Consider the following 22,402-nt stretch of genomic DNA (forward strand, 5'->3'; position numbering starts at 1 on the left):
AAACTTTCTTCCTAAGACCTAATTTGATGCAATTTCCTTCAAATTAAATAATGAAAAATTCTCAAATTAAATAGACAAGTTGCATAAATACCTCATTTGTTTAATGAGAAATGGATTGCAGAGGTATTTTATGGTGTACTGTCAGATAGCTTGACTCGATGCTACTACCTCCTGATAAAGAAAAACTTGAAAAGTGCAACTGATAAACACAAAACCTATTAACACAAGAATTTATTTACACCTGTCTTATCAGTGAATTTACTTCATGATCAGCTCACAAAATATTACTGATGGTTCAGTGATGTTAGCATGGTAGCCGATAAGATTACTATGCACAGAGGAATTTCAGGACAACTCACAGAAAACATCTAATCCCAAAGACCATGATCAACTGTCTTCATTAAATTAAGCACATTTTAAATATTTGCCGTAAAAGTTTGGTTGTCAGTAAATTCTTTTAGAGGCTATGGCTTTTTGTTTGTTTGTTTGTTTGTCTTAGTTTTTTTTGTTTTCGGTTTGTTGGTTTTTACTTGCTTTGGTTTGTTTTAATTTCTTTGTTGGTTTGGTATTTTTTATGCTTTTCTCTTTCTTGTAGCTGAGGTTTTTTGGAAAAATGAAGTTATCAAAACTGTTTATCCCCAATATTTAAGGTGGATAAATGCTCTTATAGTGTGAAAATTAGAATACTTATGTGTACTAGTGATCATCTGGATGTTCCTGGTGAATTGACAAGAAACAGTGGAATAAGTGTCTTCTGCCAAAGAAGACTGAAACATATCTTGACTTGGTATTCCTACTAGTACTACTACTACAAAATATTTTCATGAAAATATTTCTGGGTTTAAGAAACCCTAGTTCTCTGAGATTATACTGAAAATTACATTATTGTAGTAATTCCTTACCCTGTCTAGTTGCAAATTTTAATATATATTCAGTTCAAGGATAAAGACAGTATTACCCCAGAGAAAGCTGCTCTGAAATAATGGAAATAGCTTGTACTTACTATTTCCCCCAAATTTATCTTTAAAATTGCAGTAACAATTGGAATTGCTGGTCTACAATAGCAGTAGCAAATTGCATATGATTGGTATCTACTACAATGATTTATAAGTAAGATTCCCCATGAGCTTAGCAACTATGAGAGTTACTTTGAAATACAAATTGTTTACACTGCCCTGGCTGAATATACAGTCCTGATCTGTCAGATTGTAGAGTATTATTTGACAAAAATGCCTTAATTTACTGTTGAGAGGAGGATCACAGTGTCATAAGGAAGAGATGACTGTGGCCTACTCAAGGTGAAAAAACAACTGAATATTTTTATTGTGGATTTCACAGTACTCCTCAGGGTAGGAGCAAAGATCTTTTTTCCAGGTATGATCTTCTGGCATACTTTCATTGCATAACTTCACTGTTTCTGAAGGAATTTATGCTTTATTCTATCCTAGGTTTCATTGCTACAAAAGACCTGCTTTTGAATAAAATGCCCCAGAAACTTATTTAAGTTGTATTTAAAGCAAGTATGTCTTCAAGGTATATTTAAACACTTTCTTAAATGACAGCATTTATTCTTTCCAGATCCTCTTTGGTACGCTTGTTGTCAGTGTAGTGCTCAACCCCATTCGTTTGGCTGAGCCTTTATGGACGCACATTCCAAGTGCTACAGGACTTGTTACTGCCTATTTGACATCCCATCCAATGCAGAGTAGATTTAGGTGTGATCTTTTCTGGCATATTTTCAGCTGAAAAATACAACATACCCAGTTTTTCTGTTTGTACAATGGTGTAATATGTGTAAAAATATTTAATTTTTATTTGATGGAACAAATATGATCTTGACTTTATATTTTTTCCAAAAACAAAACAAGAGGAATTCTAGTCTTCTAGAAGTTAAATCACCAAGCTTGCTGATAGAATTATTCAAAGATTATGAGGTAAGTTATTTTCTCGACAAACACAGTTCAAGTTCTATGAAAGGATTTTGATTGGTCGCTTAAGGGAGTAATTAATAACTACTTTGTTAGACCAAAGTTGGTTGCAAACTAACAAACCAGTGTACTGAACAGCTTCTAGACCTCTCCTGCTTTGAGTGTGCTCAATACTTAATATTTAGATGTAAATATCCTTGAGGGTTTGTTTGGTGACTATAGAGATTTTAAAAAAACCCAAGCCAAAACCAAAACTGCTCAAAATAAAAAAACCCCAAAAACCCAAACCCTACTAAGGAAACATATTTCCTACTAGAAAGACACAAGGAGAATTAGAACCGTGCAAAATTTTTTTAAGCTGCTTTAAGGTTGCTGTCTGTGATTTTTCCAGATATTTTTCTGAATAATGGAAATCAAGTATCTAAAAAAACATGAGCTGAATGAGTATAAATTTTTCTGTTAATGCACATTCTTGGATACATTAGAACACCAGTGATGCTTATATTAAATTTTATGCAATTTCTAACCTTTAAAGGGTAACAGAAGAGATTTATGTGATATAACAGCAGGGTGTTTTAGTCCCATCGTTCTTTATATCCTGATGCTCTCACAGTTTAAAGCTTACTATTGATTGAAATTTCCTTTTGCCAGGGACATCTAGCAAAGATAGTAGATAATGCCAGCAGTGACTTTTTGCTCTGGGGTGAGCTGTATCCTGACTTGAGATGATTTGTATGCACCCAGTTTGAAAATATTCAGGAGACATGGGACATAATTGCTAACAGATTTGAAGGGCACTTCCACTGAGAATTTCTGTGGTCATAAAACACAAGGTAAACACAAGGTCATTTTTGATGTAGGAATCGAGGAAAGCAGATGTGACCTTAACGAGGATTTTAGCAAAAAGCAACACATGCTGTGCTCATGCCGACAAACTGGCTGGTTTCAAAACCAGGTTTAATCAAAATAGTAATCATCCTACACAGTTTTAATTAAAAGTTGCACTGTTCCCTTAAACTCTAAATAACGGTGTAATTTTGTGAGTAGACAAAAATAAGTATTAAGAAGTACAGGTGAGGTATTCAATGGGCTGATTTAATTTTTTTTCCTGCTAGTAAAGCAAAAAATGTTGGCAAAGCTTAAGGCATAACGAGCAAAATTAAAAATCAAAGTTACTGCAAAGTAAAAGAAGGCCATGTTCTCATAGCTGCAACACAATCTGTTCTGAGTTCACAATTCACAACAGGTATTTCCAATCATAATTAATTTCTTTTATGGTGAACTGTCTGCAAGTATATCATGTGCATAGGGAGAACCAAGCAGCAGCTCAGCTTTCAGTGTTGCATTGCCCACAAGTATTTACCTTCCACTTAATAATCAAAAAGAAAAAATAATTAAGATGTTTTCTTCTTGAGGGGATAATAAATAATCCTACTAAATGTGGTCAGGCATAGAAACAAATTATCTTTGAAACCCCTAGAAATTCCTAGAACAACAGGCAAGAAAACAATTATACAATGAAGGCTTGTAATAGGTCCTCAAGTGCTTAAATCAGTCATTCAGTCACTACAAAAGGGGGCTCAGCTCACTAGTGAGGCTTCAGTGCATCATGAACTTCAGCTCTAAGCTGTACTTGAAATTTGTGATAGGAAACATAAAGCTTCTATAGGAGAGGGAAAGTAGCAGTTTTCAAAAAGGAAACATAAGATGAGAGTCAGCACCAATGAGGTCTGGAGTGCTGTCAGGTTTTTCAAATGAGATTCAGCTCTAAAAGATCTACTGAACTATGCAACCTGCAATTAAACTCCTGCAATTTGTAACAAAGCAAAATAAGAAACTGATCTGGATTTTCGGGTACTCACTCAGACCATAATAATCAACAAATAATTTAAAATATGAACCTAGCTCCCAGTCAAGCAGAAAAAAAATATATTAATGTTATGAAAGTTGGATGACACTATTATGTCGTTGGATGACACTATTATTTACTGTTCCCTTCTAAATTCTTTCAATATAAAAGAAGGCAAATCTAGGAAGATATGGAAACACATACATAAAATGAAATTGCTGATGAAAGTGAGGTTCTTCTCAGATAAACTTGATACACATTTGGAGATTTTGTTCTCTCCTTGACCTGCAGTAGAAGACAGGTTTCGAAACAAAGCAGTTCTGTGAAAGATAGGATGAAATTCCTAAGAAAAGTCTTTTCACACCAATGCTATCTTCTATTTCCACAGACAAGGCAACAAAATATAAAGTCAAGAGGTTGCATGAGGGAACTACCAACTGATGGTCTCAGAGCCTCCCTCTAGCTAGCCTGGATGTAATGGCCTAAGTTCCCTTTTATCTTTCATACCATGCACTGAGGCAGCTGTGGATTGCAGAGCATGGGTTACTAAAGTGATAAGGGCAGAGAGGAGTCTCAGCACTTCATGGTGTGAGAATGACTTAAAATTACAGAGAAAAGAACAAAAATGGAATCATCTATGATAATGACACAGAGTTAAGACTGATAACACAAAATGAAGTAGATTTGCTGTTTATCTATATTATTTATAGTTTTATTTTATTCCCAGGAAAAGAAAATTTATAGTCTCATGTATGTCTCCTGACTCTGCTCTCATGGGGATCAAGCTGTATTTCTTTAGATCTAGTTTTCCCTTTTTTTTTTAACATTAGCATTGTGGCTCTAAGGTAGAAAAATGTCCAAATATATGTTTATTTTTCTTTTTATCCTTTCTAAATCTGAAGTTAGACTCTAATTCCCGTCAATGAGAATTTATTTCTATTTATTTCTTTAAAGCATTAGAATTTACACACCCAGAGTGAAAAATGTTTGTTCTTATTCCCTCTACTGATATCTGCAGAGTTTCAGTCTTTCACATTTTTCAGCTTTCTCAGTTCTGACCTTCACACTTAAAACTTATTAAATGTTTATTCGAAAAACATAGGTTTGAAATGTTGAATCTGTTATGTAGTAAACTTTTTCTGGATGAGGTGCAGTGGCATGCCTGTGTTTTGAAATAAAACATTTTATCCTTCTCAATACTTAAGCTCTCTCTTGCAAGAACAGTACATTCCTATATTAATCAAGAGTGACTACATATGATTTCAACTTCAATATTGCTTTTAGTATTCTATATTCTTGGTAGTTACCAAAATTTGGTGGGACAATGAGAGCTTCAAGAAGACCAGAAGTAGGATTGAAAAAAAAAAATTTCTATTTTTTATCTTGACAGAATGGCAGGGCAGTTTTCTACCACCTGGAATCTCTGCACATTTCTCCAGAGGTAGAAAAATGTTAGCAAATAATAGCAGGTATAGATTACTGTCAGACCAAAATAAAATCTTTTTACTTTCTTTCCCACCTAATTTGCAAGCAGACAAGCAACATCACAGAATGCACATAAAAAGATTTGCTAGAAAGAACATAAAAAGATGGGAAAGATGTGCTAGGAAGCATTGGGAGCTTTGCAGTTTTTCTGTTTTGTGAAGTAACTTCTTTCTTTAAAGAATAATTGAGAAACAATACATCCAATACATTTCACAAATGAAGAATATCTGCTGAATACCAAGATCTGTGCTTTAAGTTTTGGACCTGGGCTACATCTGTTTTTTGATCCCAGTTTTGTGTGTAAGAAGACAAGCTCTGCAGATAGTTTCTTTTTACTGCCTCAGATATATATATATATATATATGTGTGTGTGTGTGATAGATTGTATATAGTTTATGTCTATGTACAGCTGGAATTTTACAGATTTGCTTGTCATATTGAACCAGTCACAAACCCCTTATTTACAAGACACTGAGAAGTGCTACAAGATAAAAACACCATAAAGTGCTTGATTTCTGGGTGTTAGACATAGTAGCATGAAAGATACCTTTGCAAAAGTCCATCACCCAACCTATATTTCTTGGCTTCAAATTGCATAAAAAATAATTAATCCTGCAGATAGCTGTTACTTGCTGATCTTATTCTCTTCAAAGAGCCTTGTACATGAATTTGTGTTTGCATTGTTTCCATTGAAACAATGTGTAAGCACAAACTTTAATCACAGCATCACAAAGCAGAAGTTGATTTGAAGTATGAGTAAAAAGAAATATATATAACTATTGAATGTTATATAGTAGCTGAATTTAAAAGATTGTTTATGTCATGATGCATATAGTATGAAAGGTGATAACTAGGTTATAAATAGCCATAAACTTCCTGAGAAACAGGAAAATTATAGATTTAATAGCAGAAAATGTCATATCTCAACTTTTCTTCAGCCAGTATCCCCTGTTCTTCTATCAGTCGTGGTTTACAGGGGACAAAACATGCAAGCAAGTTAAAAACCTATGGTATAGCGCTGGCCCTTTGCAAAGGTGTGGAAATATTGTAAGGAAGATACACAATGACAGGTCAGTCATTCATTCAGAAATATTGGACAGAAGTTGATCTACTTGTGTTTGTTCTAGTTGCAGAGGGAAACACCAATTAGTAACACCCTGGTGGTTGCTACAATCCCATTGTGGAAGATTTTTGACATAATAAAAATAGTTTATTTATATATAAAAATTGTCTTAATTTTACTTGCAAAAACTAATGGACAGAGAAAATGGCAAGAAAGAAGAGATGCCTTTTATCTGCACTACTGATTATTCTTTAAATGTTTCTTCTAGGACTTTTGTGTTTCTGACCATTTTCCAGTGGGAGATTCCTGATTTTTTTTTTTTTTTTATATCAACTGAAGTTTGTACCTTGCTATGTCAGCTTTTCCTTCTCAGTAAAGCCCAGCTCTAGACTTTTAAATAGAAGGATGAAATTTAATTAGTTCTACAAGGTTTTATACCAGTTTTATATGCCATTTTCTTACTTCACAATGAGATTATAATAAGGACCCTGAGGTATTTATTTGGTGAAGAGAAATATGATCCTGTTAGAGAACCTATTTTTCTAAGTGGCTGTAGAAATTTCAAAAGCTCAGTAAACTCACATATTCAAGTAATGTTAAGGAGAAAAAGGATCATCAGGTTAGGTTACAATTGTGTAACACTAGCCAGTACACTTTATCAAGCTAACCTTCTGATTTCTAGATATATTTTATCACACATTTCTTGCAATAAATGCCTGAATCACAACAATATGGAAATCTGCAAATTGCATTTAAATTATCACTGCCATGGTGCTGGAGCTGAGACCTCAGGGTAGCAAGTGTCACACTTTTTTTGTCTCTCCTGGATAGTCCAAAAAAACATCAGCACTATGCTCTCAGCAGCTATTTTTCTCTTGCTAAGCATGAACAGGGTATTGGGGGCTATACTCTTAAAATATATTGCCTTTATCCTTGTGGAGTTTCAGCTGAGAGTGGAAAAAGGAGCCAGATTCAGACAATTTGGCTGCTGCATTGTAGACATGACTCAATATATTAATGTATTTAATTATTTTCTGTTTTGTCAGGCCTAACTTAAATAAAATTGCTTCATGTTCACCAAGCTTTTTTTACCCCCTGGCATAGAAATTTCCATTTCAGTTAAAAGAGAAATCCACAGTAACATTCACAGAGGTGAATATAAGAAGACAGTAATTAGTGTGTATTAATGTTGGAGGAAATTTAAAATTCCACCAAGTTTTAATGAGGGCTTCACCAACCACATTACGTGGCAAGTCTCCTGACTGGGTCATCCTTTAAAAGCAGCAGTGCAAGATGCAAGTCCAGCTCCAAGACTCCAGTCCTAGGATTTATATGCATCATCATTTTCTACCTTTTAATTTCTTACCATTTACTCTATATGTAAGAGATTAGTTAGCCTTAATTACAGAAAAATATCCTGCAGTGACTTTGATGTCATTTTAAGGATGATCACTGACTGAACTTATATTCTTTGATAACTTTTCAAATGGAAAGTTTAGTCTCAACTTTTACCCCTAAGATCCATCCTCACTGCTGTCCTTTAAAGTCTAACTGATTTTTCTCTCTTTAGAAGTAGTAAATACCACTACTTAATGTCAAATAATTTAGAGATGAAGACAGGATCCTGAAAGAAATAATCTCATAAAGCTGCTTCTCTTCTTTTTGTCCAGGCACAATAATGAAAACTCTCATTCCACTCAAGTGCCTTAAAGACAACATTCAAAAAAATGAAATTTTTAAATCCAGGATAATTTTCCTCCCATAAATCAAATAACATGCTGATTCAGTAACATGGATGATTATGTGCAAGTGCACAAAGTGAACAAATCATTTGTCAAAAAGCAGGTTTTAATAATTACAAAAAAAAAAAAAATATTGTGATACAATAAGTACAATACCTTTCTAATTTTGAATTGTCCTGAAGTGAGTCATATATGGGAAGACAATAATTTCTATATGGATCTAGTGATCCTCTCCAAAAAGTATCCTTACAAGATTAGTCCACAAAAACTGTGCTGAAAAAGTGCTAGTTAATGTCTCTTTTTTATCTTAGACAAGTTACACTCAGTCTTTCTACTTAGAAAACCTACATATTGAGAAAACAGATCTATCTCACAACTTATATGAACTTGATTTTACTCTGTATGCACCAGGGAGTAATTCTGTGTAGTCATATTATTAGCAAATATTTTCAGATACCTCACAGTTAGTACTGTAAAAAAGTCTCTCACAGACAGAAATTCCTGCCTCTAGAAGACCTCTGGCCTAATTTTCAGGTCTAAGAGCTCCTCTGGTAAGACTCATGACTCATCTAGGACACATTTTGGAATAGTTTAAATTGCCCCAGTGCTCACTGGATATGCACATTAGTAAGAGTTCTTCAAGTGTTGTTTACTTCCTGTAAATGAAGCACTAGAAGTTTTGTACAAAGAATATTGAATTTTGCAAATTAAACTATAATGAACAAATAAAGTTGTTTGGAAAATCCACAATCAAGTAATATGAAAAAGAAAATTCTTATAATTTTCACTTCAGTTATAAAATATTTCACCTGTCCCCTTGTGTTCTGTATTTTTAAAAGAGAGGAAGATTTTTAATAGATGTGTGGGTGGGTGGATGTTTGGGGGGAGTGTGTGCTAAAAAGAGCAGCAGTCAGCAGGTATCCTTTTTACCTTTCACTTAATTCCAAGATATTTCAGCCAAGCAGGGTTCAGATAGAAGTGCATATTACGTCCATTTGCTATTTTGTTTCTTTTTCTATTAGGTTTTGTTCCACAGATTATTTTCCAATAAATATTTTCCAATATATTGTGTTCTTTTTTTGTATGTTTTACCTTATTTATGTGATTTAAGGTCTAGCAAAAGTATTTAAATTCAAATATGTTTGTACTTCCTCAAGTCCCATGCCATCAATCCTGCCCCTTAGAAATAGTAAAGGATAACCTCAACAATGGTGCTTAAGTAGAAGAGGCAAAAAAGATGAACTAAGAAATTCTCTATAGTTTTTGCAGCATATCCCACAGAAAGAGTAGACATCACTGAATGCACAAGATGTTTCTTTTTATGTATGTCTGGTTTTCAGAGGAGATAACAAAGTTATTTTGTTGAACTGTGAATTAGAGCTAATTAGAAGGTCAGCATATTCACCTTCATAAAAACCCCACTAACACTTCTTACCTGGGGCAGCATTAGTACCATAGAAATGCATCAAATTGGAAAACTAAATCCACATATTTTTGAAATGACATTAAGACCTTGTCAAGCCAGATCATTCTAGCAGAATACAGTGGTCAATGTATTATACATAATATTAATTATAAATATATTATACATAATATTAATTATATAAAATATCGCATATACACATCCATAGACTTTATATGAATTCACTTTGCTATAGTCCAAAACATCAACCGCCTTGTCCAGAAAAAAAGAAATTCAGCCATACACACTCTAGTTGCAAATATACAAAGAGAAATATGAAAAGCTCCTCCACACACCTGTTTTGGAAAAGAGCAGACAATTGTTTACCACCAGGCTGCTTCAACAGATGTCTTGTCTCAGTCTTATGATAGCTCCTATGTAGCCAGTGTTAATTGTCACTGAGCTATTATGTCAATCTGAAATGAATAATGTCTCACATTCTTGAAATGCTCACATATAATCTCAGGCAGTTTATGCCTAATTTTGTGTAATAGACTCAGATGTGCCAATCCCAGTTTTTGGAGCTGATACTTAGGGATAATTCGCCTGTTATAATTTTTACTTCCAGGAGGGAAGTGTAGTTTAAAAGGTTGGAATCTGAGTTTTTGTATCGTTGTAAAGTTCGTGCTCTGCAGTTTTGAACATGAATTTTATCTTAACTTCACTATTAATTTCAAGAGGCAAGATAAATTCTATGGTCTTAATTCAATCTGCTGCTGATAGCCAAGCTCTATTACATAACCAACATTTGGAGCAGTCTACTGAGATTTCTATTTCAGTCTGGAAGAATGACAGTCAATCCCAAAACATGCATATGGTACTTTTGGGTTCTTTCCTTCTCTGACCTCTGCTGTATTTCACATCACTCAAAATCCCACAAAGTGCATTCTGTAGGAAGGCAAGAATAGAAGAACCTGCTTAACTTAAGATCTCTGAGCTTATTTCAGATTTATTCTTAGTGTTTGAAGTCATAATTTAAAATTAATCCTTTCAATCTTTTTGCTTCAAGTTCATTTTAAATCCAACAAACCAGCTAAACTCCAGTCCTTTCTTTCTCCAAATATTCTAACACTTTCCAGAGTTTCATGTCCCATCTGTTTTCCTGAATGACTGTGACCCTATCTTTTTTCCATTCATAACAAATATCTTAAGAGAGTGGTAACAGTTTCCAAGACAGGCAGAATAATAGCAGCCTTGTTTACAGAACTCTGATGCAGAGCTTTTCTGATCTACAAAAGAAACTTTGAGCAGCAGTAGGATAATTATCTCTATTTCTCCCTGGCAGAATATTGTGGAAGACAACTTTTAAAATTATTATTATTGTTGTTCGTATTATTATAGTTATTATTACTATTAATATTCACAAAAGACACTTATTGTGTAAATAAAAAAGAAATTACATAAGAAGTGCAAATCAGAGCTGGATCACTTACATTTTCATGTCTCAGAGTCCTCCTCTAAAGTCAGGAATAATCCTTCTTCATTATAACAAACCTCCTAAAGAGCAAAAGACAGTTGTGTTAGTTCCTGATGAGCCAGTAGGATTTCTGTGGCCTTCAGCTGGAGTGGAGCCAATGGCATCCAAGGTTACCTGGTGTGTTGTGGAAGATACTGAAACTTATTAGGATATTTTAAGACAATGGCTGCAGATTCTGTGACTTCTTTATTTATCTAGGTTGTGAGCCTATTTTAGATCAAGGAGAACAGTATTTATTTTCATCTGTCATCTCTATTTTGGTGTATATATAATTTATGAAGTAAATTTATAATAGATCAGTTTTTGCCATAAGTGGATTAAGATGGTCTCTCGCCTTCTGAACTGAGGCTCATCATAATTTGCCTGGTTATTTACTAGGTTTCTGATGCAAAGTTGCCTTTCTAGAAATATTCATTTATCAGTTTTAATGATTTGCAATGATTTGCTCTCTAGTAAGCCAAGTTAGTCAAAATCCTCAGGATTTTTCTTTAATATACTTTGCTGAAAGAGTTTCCTTCCATAGAAACTTTAATATAGATTTTTTTTCGATACATGTTGCCAGTTTCAAAAAAGGTGACTTTTTGAGATATCAACCCCCCTCACCTGTTATCTATTAAAGAATCTTTCAAATTTAGCAAGAAAAAATGTAACACTGTTAATACAGAACCAGAAATTAAATAGATTCCTTTGTGAGAACAGAGCAATGTCCCTAATGTATTTATTTCTATTAATATTGACTAAATAACTGTACATTGAGAAATCATATTACATAGATCATCAGTGTAAACTAATGAAGTTGGATTGTAACTTCAGTTTCAGTATCTTCAATATATTTTTTCCCTTTTTTCCAAATTCTTTTGTGCTTTTTCATTTTTATTCAAAAAATAAAATACAGAAGTGATCACAAATTATCACTTTCTTTGGAAGTAAAATTGTTTACATTTCTTCCTCTCAATTATCTGCTAAAAATCCTGATTAAATTTTGCCAAAGCGACTTTTACAAAATAATTAAATAGGACAAGTGTGACATGTAAAAGTACGAATAGATTCCTAAATTTTTGAAATGCTAATCTCCTCAAACGAGAAAGAAAAAAATAAAAACACAGCAAAATTTGTACTAGATTATTCTGCTGCTAATATTTAGGTAATATTTTATTTTAAAAATGAAGCAAGCAAATTTTGTTAGGTCAGTGCTGACATACAGGAAATAGTTTTTTTCATATCTTAGTAATATTGTACATAAAAACTCCAATATGTTGATGCTGGTAATAATGCTGATTAATGTAATCATGATATTAACAAAAAACTGAACTGGGAACTTGGTATTGCAATTAAAATGGTTATTTTCCAAAACCTAATTTATGGCTAAGAATATATATAATATCCATTTCCCTCATTTCCTAAAATGAGGGAAAATATATCCACCATGTTTGATTACCTGTTCCAGTTCCACACAGTCCAGTCTGACTTGTTTTGATACATGATAGAATGTATCTATCCAGATATACTTTGGAATAGCAAAACAAAATATTTGCTTTATTGTTTTTTTAACACTTCCCAATTCAGTAATTCCTCTTTAAAGCATGGATCTTTACGCCAAGATATATTGTGCATTTAAAATACCTAGAAGATGCTGTAAGAGCTCACAGGCCACTCTCACTTTCTTGGCAGTTGATATATTCTCCTTTTATTTTTGGAACATGAGATTTCCCTTGAAAGAGAGCGAAAGGAACTCTTTGAGAGCTCTAGTTTTTGAGACTTTTGGAATAATGCTATAAATTAATCTCATTATTGCCTTTTCTATTCCATCCCTACTGCTATATGTGAAAGGGCTGTGATACAAACAAGATGTTTTATTCAATTAATCTTGATATATATATCTTTTCTTTTTTACTGATTCCTCAAGTACCACTTCTGAAATGTCTCAGCTAATCACAAATCCTAATTATGACTTTAAGATATGCAATCTATGAGACTCAGACATTTTAAATGAAAGTAATTTAATAGAACACTTACTTTCTCATTAGCAGAGATAAATATGCATGATCATAAGCGTTTTGTGTGCAGGTTATATACTCAAAATTTGTCCCTAATGGCTGCCCTTAACAGAAATTCTTTGCTTTAACAGCAGTGTTAGAGAGAAAAATAAGATATTAAGTTGACTTTTATCCTTTTTTTGTCTTCTCAGTCTGTATCGTATTTGACCAAAAATTTCTCGGGGTTTTTTTTGTTTCAGGTTTCATCAAGACTGGGCAGCATCAGGTGGAAGTCTGTTGAGTAAAGACAGAATAAAATTCAGCCCTTTGGATTGACCTGTTCAGTTTTCCAATACACATTTCTATAATGTTCACTACCACAGCAGAAAGTATGGATTTCTCATAATAGAGATATTATATTATGAGAAAAGAAATTCACCATCTATATTTGAGATCTTGCAATTTCTATCTATGACATCATTCTGCTCATCATCTGTTCCGTGTGGAAATGGTGGAAATGGCAGTAATTAGCTATCCTGTATAACAAAGAACTAGGCAGGATATTTTAGTGAAGTAAATTTACAGTCTCACACAGTGGACTGGAGAAAAGAGCACAGAGAAAGAGAGTTTTTCCATCTAGTCCCTTAATGCTTTCTCCAATATTGAAATGAAGCATAGACTGGAATAGGCCAGCTCTTTTGATGCCTTGTGTCCCCTATTAATGAGGGGATCTGGCCCAACTGTGGGTTTATGAAATTCAAGTCCTGTTTGACCAAGCTTATCTCCTTTCATCACCAGGTGATTTTATTTCTAGTCAGGAATACATAAGAAGGGTCACTAAGAAAGATGACACAATTGCAAAGTTACTGTAAGAATAAAGCTAACTTTGGAGCTCTCATACTGAGTGCTTCCTTGCCAGTCAATCAAGCCTAATATTCATTAAGAAATTTAAGCAGGGTTTTGGGGATTTTTTTTTTTCATGATATGTTTTGAAATACCTCAAAGTTCTTCCTTCTGTCTCTTCCACTTCTTTTTTTGTTCTTTGGAAGAAACGCCTGGTACTCAAAAGTGACTGCTCTGGGTGCACTTGGAAAATGCTCAAGATGTTTGTTTATAATGTCTTAAAATGCACTATCTATGGTAGCAGATAAATTGTTTGTAAATTACCATTGCGTTATTAGGATATTGTTCTTTCTCCCTTGCTGAATAATTCAAAAATTTTTGTTGAGAAATCAGAGCAGTAGAGAGGTGCCTCTCCATATAAAGTAGCAATCATCAATGTTCAATTCACAGTGTTCAGCCTTTTGAACAAGGATAAATATGTTTATATGTTAAATAGCCACTGATTCATCATTTTGGTTGGGGAAAAAAAACCTCTAGTGAATGCAGACTTTATTACATGTTCAATAAAGTTAATTACACTTTTTCAAAGACTGAGATCTACTTTTAACAAACTGTAAAATACTGAGCCTGTCATTTCTCTCTCCAGCATCAGCTTCTATCCTGGCACAATTTATATCCTTTCTTCCCTCCACAATGTGGTAACGAAAACCAAACTGACACAGCACTAAGAAGGACACTATTAAGGAAAACAAAACCAGCAAAAAGCAAAAGCAAAACCATCAACAAAGCAGAACAAAATTTAAAAAGTAGAGAGGAAAAAACAGGAAACACCTAAAAGTCTGTCAATAATATGGTCAACTAAAATAGGTTGGGTAATAGATAAGGTTTATAGGTTGAATATAAGGTTCAAAATCGATGTTTCATGACATCCACGAAGCCGATTCCACTGACCTCCATCTCATCACTATATCACTATAGTTAAGTTCAGCCTTTTTTGTCCTTACAAGTCCACTCTGATAATCTTACAGCCAATGTCAATTTCATTGCCATTAAGAAAGTTACAAGTGTAAAAACAGAAGAAGGAAAGGTGAAAAAAAAGACAATAAAGGGGACTTCCTGTTGTTGAAGATAGATTTGCATTCAGGGAGGTTACAAAGAGTGGTACTGACTGTGAGAGTACAATGTGGGGTGAAAAGGACTTAGTATTTTGCAAGGGTTCTTACTATCAAATCAGTTCTTCTGAGTAAGAAAGGCAAATTTTTTACAGGTCTTGTCACCTGAATATTTCTGATTGCTGCTTACCACTTTCCACCTGTTGGACTTAACTATTTTATTCACAGTTAACTATGGAAGTGTAAGTAGTGTCATTAGATGTAAGTAGTGTCATTAGGTACAATTACTGCCACAGTAAAATCACTATGAAAATGCTATTTCAGGATTCAAAATTAAAGTGTTCATGCAAAGATTTTTCTGCACTGCATGTTATCAAACCATACTCTTGAGGCATGGACAGCATGTTGGGGACATGTAACAACTCACAACGAAGTAACTGGGATATATGCAGAGACAGGAGGCAGGAATAATAGGTCTTCAAGAAGATTTTTCTTTGCATGAAAAACAGTTTCAGCTTCCTATTAAGGTCTCTGAGAAATATATCTCATTACAACTTGTTTGAACAGATAAAAATATATTTTTATATATGTATATGCTATTTTATTGATATTTTCAGTGTTGCATCTGTGTTTGTGTATGTCTGCTCTGACAAATTTTTGTGTATAAGTCCTTGATGTATGATGACAAAAAATAGAATTTTATGCCTGAGTCTTCTTTAGTTTTAATTCTCAGTTTCTTTATAAATAAGAAACAATTTTTACATTGGGAAATATTACCATCAGTGCTGTATTCATCTTTTTTTTTAGTTCTCCGTGTGTTTTGTTTCTGTGACTTATTTCTTTTGTTCTGATTAGTTGCTGTAAGCACATGGGACCCCCTCTGCCAAAATATATTTTGAAAAAACAATCACAGGAATGAATGTTTAATTCCAGAATATTAAAGTTTAACAGGTATCAGTTTTTTAATTCAAGAACATTAGTGATGAGTAAGATGGAATAGAAAATAAAACTGAAATATCCTTTGAGTTATTGCATCATGAAATTTCACATTATTTTCACCTCTTGCACTATTAAGAATCTTGAAAATTGTAAAACCCTTATGAAATAGGTATTTAGAAAGATTGCTTTACCTGTCTTTGGCAGTGAGTCAAGATTTGCTTCTGCTTTAGCACTTCACCTTCTGCTAAAGATAGATTTTATGCTATAATTAATTTTTCTTTTGGAAAAAGGAAGTTTGACTCAAAACAATTTTAGAATTCTCCATCTCAAATTTAATGTTTTTTCCTTGAAAATCACAATACATTATTGTCAAAATTCTTTATTTATTGGGAAGGAGAAAGAAACAAGTGAATACTTGACTTTTCAAGGACACTGGCTTGCTGAGTGAAATGTGTTTGGGCAGAAAATGATGTATTACACATAGGTCAGAGTGTAACTGGTAGCAAAGTGATCTGTTGCACAAAGAAAAGTAAACTTGAATTGACTCATAGTGAGTCTCACATATCATTCACATGCACATATGCATTTATGAGAGGAGCAGATATAAGTGGATAAATGTTGTAAAATTGTAAATTTGTAAAATTTTGTAAAATCTTTTAAATAAAATCACAGAAAGCAAAATTTGGCATCAAAAACCTTATTTTTCTTCTCATAGTGACACTGTTTTTTGTTCTCATGCAAGTGAAACATATCAAAGGTTTTTTTTGCAAGGCTGTTAACTGTTAATTCCATTGTCTCTAATAACAACACAAGTTTAGAATGTACTAATATGCTTCAGCCTTGCCAAGAGATCTGGGATGAACAGAACTGGTGGGATTAGCTATTTTTACCAGTTTGTGTGTGGAAATGTTAACATCAGTAAAAGACACAATTATGATGTCTGATGAATATCCTCAGAGGCCCCAAGATTTGAACTCTGAGGTTCTGTCTTTTGAATCTTTCAGAACAGTAATTTAAAGTAAGTACATACTAAATGCTTGATGGCATCAATAATTATGTTTAGGTGCAGGCTTGTCAGGACAAGAAGAAAGAGAGGAGGAGTGTGAGAAGGGATTTAAGCATTACTTTTAGGAATATTTGAAGCACCACATGCTCATAAGTACACTTTTCCCCATTTTGATAACTCTGTATTCTTATAGAGTCAACCAATTGTAAAATTCAGCAAGCAGCTTGTACTTGTCAGACTCTTGGGACACAACCTAGATTCACTTAACTTTTGGTACACTAAAGACACAATCAGATATTTTTACAAAAGCTAGGCACAGGTGAAAAAGAGGCACAGCTGCTACTGCCTCAAGGCTGTATTTATTGAGTCCAATCTTAAATTGTGTGACACCTCTGAACAAAATAAGATAAGAAGAAGTGATTTTAGATTAAGATCCCAGTGGCTAACTTGCTTTAATTAAAGATGTTTCAAAAGATAGAGGAATCAAGAACAAAGAAGAGAAAAGAAATGTGCTATGTGAATTATCAGGTAATTGCTTCAAAGGTAAACTTGTAAATTTCTCAAGTGGCCTGACTACAGACAAACAAAAAAATATTCCATGGACTCATTTGATTTCAATTTTATTACTTCTATGATTAGGTTTTGCCAAAATACAAAATTTTTCTACACTGTTTGTATTTATTAAGATATTATTTAAAGACATTAAAAAGTTTCCAAGATTACTCTTAAATGTTTGTCAGATGAAGCCATAACTCTACTTCCAATAACATCAAAAAACAGCTTCTAAAACTAGTATGTGTGTGCTTGTTTTCCTCTGGTTGTAAAATAGGTTCAACAAATAGGTCACAAAAGTTAGCAAAAGCAAGAGTGAGCATAATAAACCTACCGATGCTTAGAATGTGATTCTAAAATATGCTTTTAGAGTACACAGACTTAGAAAAATATTTAGGCTCAACAATAAGAAAAATTTGAAACAGCATAAAGCACAACATACAAATCAGAGAAAATACAGCGAAGATATTATTTGTAAATATCTTAAAAGAATAGTCAAGCAAAGTTTTCTGATTATTGGCAGGGACTGAAAACTGACAGTGAGAGTCAATGAGTGTAAGATTTTTTTACTCAAGTCATCTTTCTGTGTTGGAGTATTAGACATTATCAGTAAGTGTATATGAATTTAAGTTAGATTAACAATTTCAAAGCAGTCTAGATTAAGAAAATTTTCTGCAGGTCACTCTGAGAATTGACTTAACCTGTCAAACCTTCAGGATTTCCCTCAGAGCTCCAATAGGACAGGTGAGATGCCAGAAGGCAGAAGCCTGCATAAATCTAGTAACATTCATTAGAAAAGTTTCTGAGATCAAATTCTAGTTAGTTTAACTTTTGTTCCTAAAAAATAACAGAACTAATGTTAAGTGGCTACCATGAAAGATCAACCAAAAAGTATTCATAGGTCCCATTAAGTTGAAAAAGAAAGACATTTTATATACTATACACTTCCATATATTTGAACTGTTTGGGTTTTTTTAAAATCTTAACAGTTGTGTGGTATCACTACAAAGTGATTAAGTGATTTGTCCAGGTTGATACAAAAAGCCAAATTCAGGGAATAAAAAATAATGCTCAGTTATCAAAGTAGAAACATAGATCCATTGTAGCCTTTTGCAGGAAAAAAAAAAAAAAGAAAAAAACAAACCAAACCCTCCCTTTCCCTTCATGATCCAGAAAAGATACCAGATTAAGCAACAGGTCAAAAGTCCCTGCTGCATTTTGGATTCCCTGGTTCTGCTTTTACTCACTGCTATATTTACCATTATTTTCAGGATAAAAGTAGGAAATTTAGAAGCTGCAAGCACATTGAGGATCAGAATAAGAATACAAATTAGCTTTTCTATTGGCTTGCTTCCAGAGGGACACAACACTTAGTGGATATCTAATTTATGGATAATTGTGTCTGGGCATAAGGTTGTATAAGTAGAAGTGCATTTTCATGTATCCTGCTGCTAAAGATTCATTTAGAACACTTCAATGTTTTATGTTGAAAAACACTGTCTGCTGTTTCAGGGTTGTGTATCTTAAAACATTTCATTTGAATTTTAGTTTAATTTAAAATACTTCAGAAAAGAACCAGGCACTTCAGAAAATTTATCTAGAAAATTTGCAGTAACTTATAGCTACAAAAGTTGGTTTTTGTCTGTCTGAACAAATCTTTTGGACAAAATGTCTAATTACAAGCTAGTAAATATTGGACAGTACCTTATTTTTTTTTAATGTATATGCAAGTTAGTCAACAATCTCAATAGTAGTTTAAATGTTTGATCTGTTCTCAACTTTTACGTGGCAGTGAGCTACAGCCATTTTATGTCTGATATAACAGCCTTTCCAATGCATAAATATGATCTTTCCATTTGTCTGAGGAACAGACCTTTTTCTTTCAGATAAGAGAATTAGTTAGGATTTTCACAAACGCAAGATAGCTATCTGTCAGCTTCAGTCTTTATCCCCAGATCCTTTCTACAGCTCTTGGAGTTAAAAACAAAGGCTTTACTCTTCTTCAGGTGTCTTGTCATAGAGGTCAAGATAAGTGTCAGGAGTATATTTCTACCTCTTATCTTCCATGAATTCTGTGGATTTTCTTCCTTTACTTAGCAGACTGTTTTACTTAGCAGACTATTTTCATCTCATAGCACTTTTTCAACAGAGTTTAAAATCTCAACAGCTCCTCCTGAGACTGCTCCTCCTATAGTCTCTTGCAGCAGTTGTTTCTAATTGTCTTTGTCATACCAAGGATTAATAATTAAAGTTTTCATTAACCTTTTCCAGGCTGCTGCAAGGCGGGTTGTACGTGTCTCCACATTGTGCTTTCTGTGACTGTGTGTTTCTTTTCCCTAACAGTCACTGTGAAAAATGACAGCTGGAATCAGTTACACCAAAAGTTGTGTGGAGTGAAACCAGATCACTGAAATGAAAGGTAGGAAGGATTTTCAATCAAGAATAGTAGGCACTAAACTTCAGAAAAGTTTAGTCCTTTCTTGTTTGCTCTTTGCTTTGAAAATGAAGTAGGAATTTACTCCTTACCCACAATGACAAGTCATTGCAGGATTTTCCCACTGAAAATGGCCACATCACAGACTGTGATATTAGGGTTATAGAGGAAAAATAATACTGTGCCTCATTCCCAGTATTCTTTACTTGGTCACCGTGCAGTGGTAATTATAGTACACCAATTTACTTCCCATATGAGATTCAGAAGATTGAATTGATTGAACGAAGGCATAAAATGTGTATAGTATGAATAATATGGATCTAAACCTATGTCTAATTTTTTTTTGGTCCTGTTTTCATAGCTAGGGCATGTCTTAACCCTGACTGAGAAGCAATGGAATGAACATAAGTGAATCTGCTACCCCTACTCCCATCCTTCACAGATATATCCCCATATAACTGAATTCCAGGTCAAATACCATGACTGAAATATGTTTTTCACTTCTGGTTGTTCAGCAAGCTCAGATGTGGTTTGATTAATGTTACACTGAAAGGGAAGGAATCATTATTACAATGTGAAAGATTATAGCTTCTGTCAAGAAAAGAGTTGCACTTCAGCCCAAAATTTTCAAAGCTGTTCTGAAGTTCAGTGCCTGCTGTATCTACTGCAACAAAGAAAATGCTTTTTGAGAAACAGAAGGAATTTTCAGACTCACTGAATTCAGTGGGAAAACTGAGCATCTTCTTCTCTAATGATAATGTCACTGATTGTCTGCCTAAAGTATAGCACTGGCTCTAGGGTGTAACAAGTTTCCATTCCTAGAATGGAAATGATTAGGTTTAGTGACTACAAAAAGAGAGGAGAAAACCTCCTTTTAGGAAAAGCAAGAAATTGTGCTTGAGAATACTTCAAACTTCCACAGCATCTTTAACAAGTGGATAATAATCTTTAACACTTCTCTTGTATTTAATAGGTCATCCTAACAACCTCATTTGTCTGTTACAAGACAACAGTAATTCTAATTTTTTCATAACTGACATTACCAGTATAGCAAATAGAACTGTGTTCTTGTACATATTTATGAATATAATTTTCATTCTGACTGTTTTATTTGAAAATCTGGTTATCAGAGATTCAGGGTTTCAACAAAGCTGAATGAAAGCACTACAGCAATTTATGTGAGCTCAGTTTGTGATTTTCTGGTATCATTAAATCATGAAATGATTTTTATAAGTCTCTATGGTTTTCTTTATTAAAAATGACAGAAACATTTGGAATAATGATAATTACATTGTGCAGCTTTCCTTCACTAGGTTCAGCTCCATTCTGTACTTTATCATATAATGGACTATGAATTATTATACTGCCTTGAGAAAATGATATTTTCTACTTTAAACTTGATGTCTCCATGTAATCCATGTAAGGTCTATCAATCATACAACATAACATTTCAGAAGAGTGGATGAAAAATAAGTGGGTAAATGTTTCTGCTCTAGCTTCTCTGTATAAGATTCATTGAATATAATTTTCAAAAAAATGAACCACATGATCAATGTTGTCATTTGAAGTATATGCAGATTGTGAAAACCACATTTATACACAACTGAACTCGAGCAGATTGGATTATTCAACATGCTTTCAATGGAAACAGTCTCGCAGCCAACTCTTTTTGATATCCTGCAACAAGGCATACATGCCAGCTTTCAAAGTGAGTGTCAGTATCCTAACATTTTACCTGATTTAACATTTCACCTGATTTATCATTTCATCTGATCGTACCTGTTTATCATTTCACCTGCCATTGGCACTTAATCTAGTTACTTCATTGCCTTGATCTAAGTGTTCAAGTCCCTTTCCTTTCCTTTCCTTTCCTTTCCTTTCCTTTCCTTTCCTTTCCTTTCCTTTCCTTTCCTTTCCTTTCCTTTCCTTTCCTTTCCTTTCCTTTCCTTTCCTTTCCTTTCCTTTCCTTTCCTTTCCTTTCCTTTCCTTTCCTTTCCTTTCCTTTCCTTTCTTCTTCTCTTTTCTTTTCATCACAATCACAGAATATGCTGAGTTGGAGGGGGTTCCCAAGGATCACTGACTGAGTATTCTTTAAGTCTTTCAGTAATGCAAAACAAGATGTTAGTCATTGGCAATATCCTTAACTTCCTACCGACACCTCAGACTATATTAATACATTTATACATACATTGATATGAAGAGGACAAAATAAGTAAAATAAAGTAACAGGCTGTCACAATCTGTCCTTACAAACGGGTTTCCTGATGGTTCGTGGATTGATCTCTGGGTGCAAAAAACTGACACAGCACAGGGGGTTTGCAGCAATAATCAAAACAAATGCACCTTTATTGAAGGACCACAGCAAAATGCGATAGAGGGATTAAGGGAGAGAGAAATATAGAGAAAGAGAGAGAAAAGAGAGAAAGAGAGAGAGAGGGATATAGCTACCAAACATAAACTCCTTTGGTCCAGTCCAGTTGAGGATCTGCCTGTTATGTTGGGGAGATCTCAGAGGCACAGTTCATCTGGACCCC

This window comes from Agelaius tricolor, unplaced genomic scaffold, assembly GCF_023055355.1.
Source record: "Agelaius tricolor isolate 1412-34295 unplaced genomic scaffold, bAgeTri1.0.p SCAF_2, whole genome shotgun sequence".
NCBI classification, from domain to species: Eukaryota; Metazoa; Chordata; class Aves; order Passeriformes; family Icteridae; genus Agelaius; species Agelaius tricolor.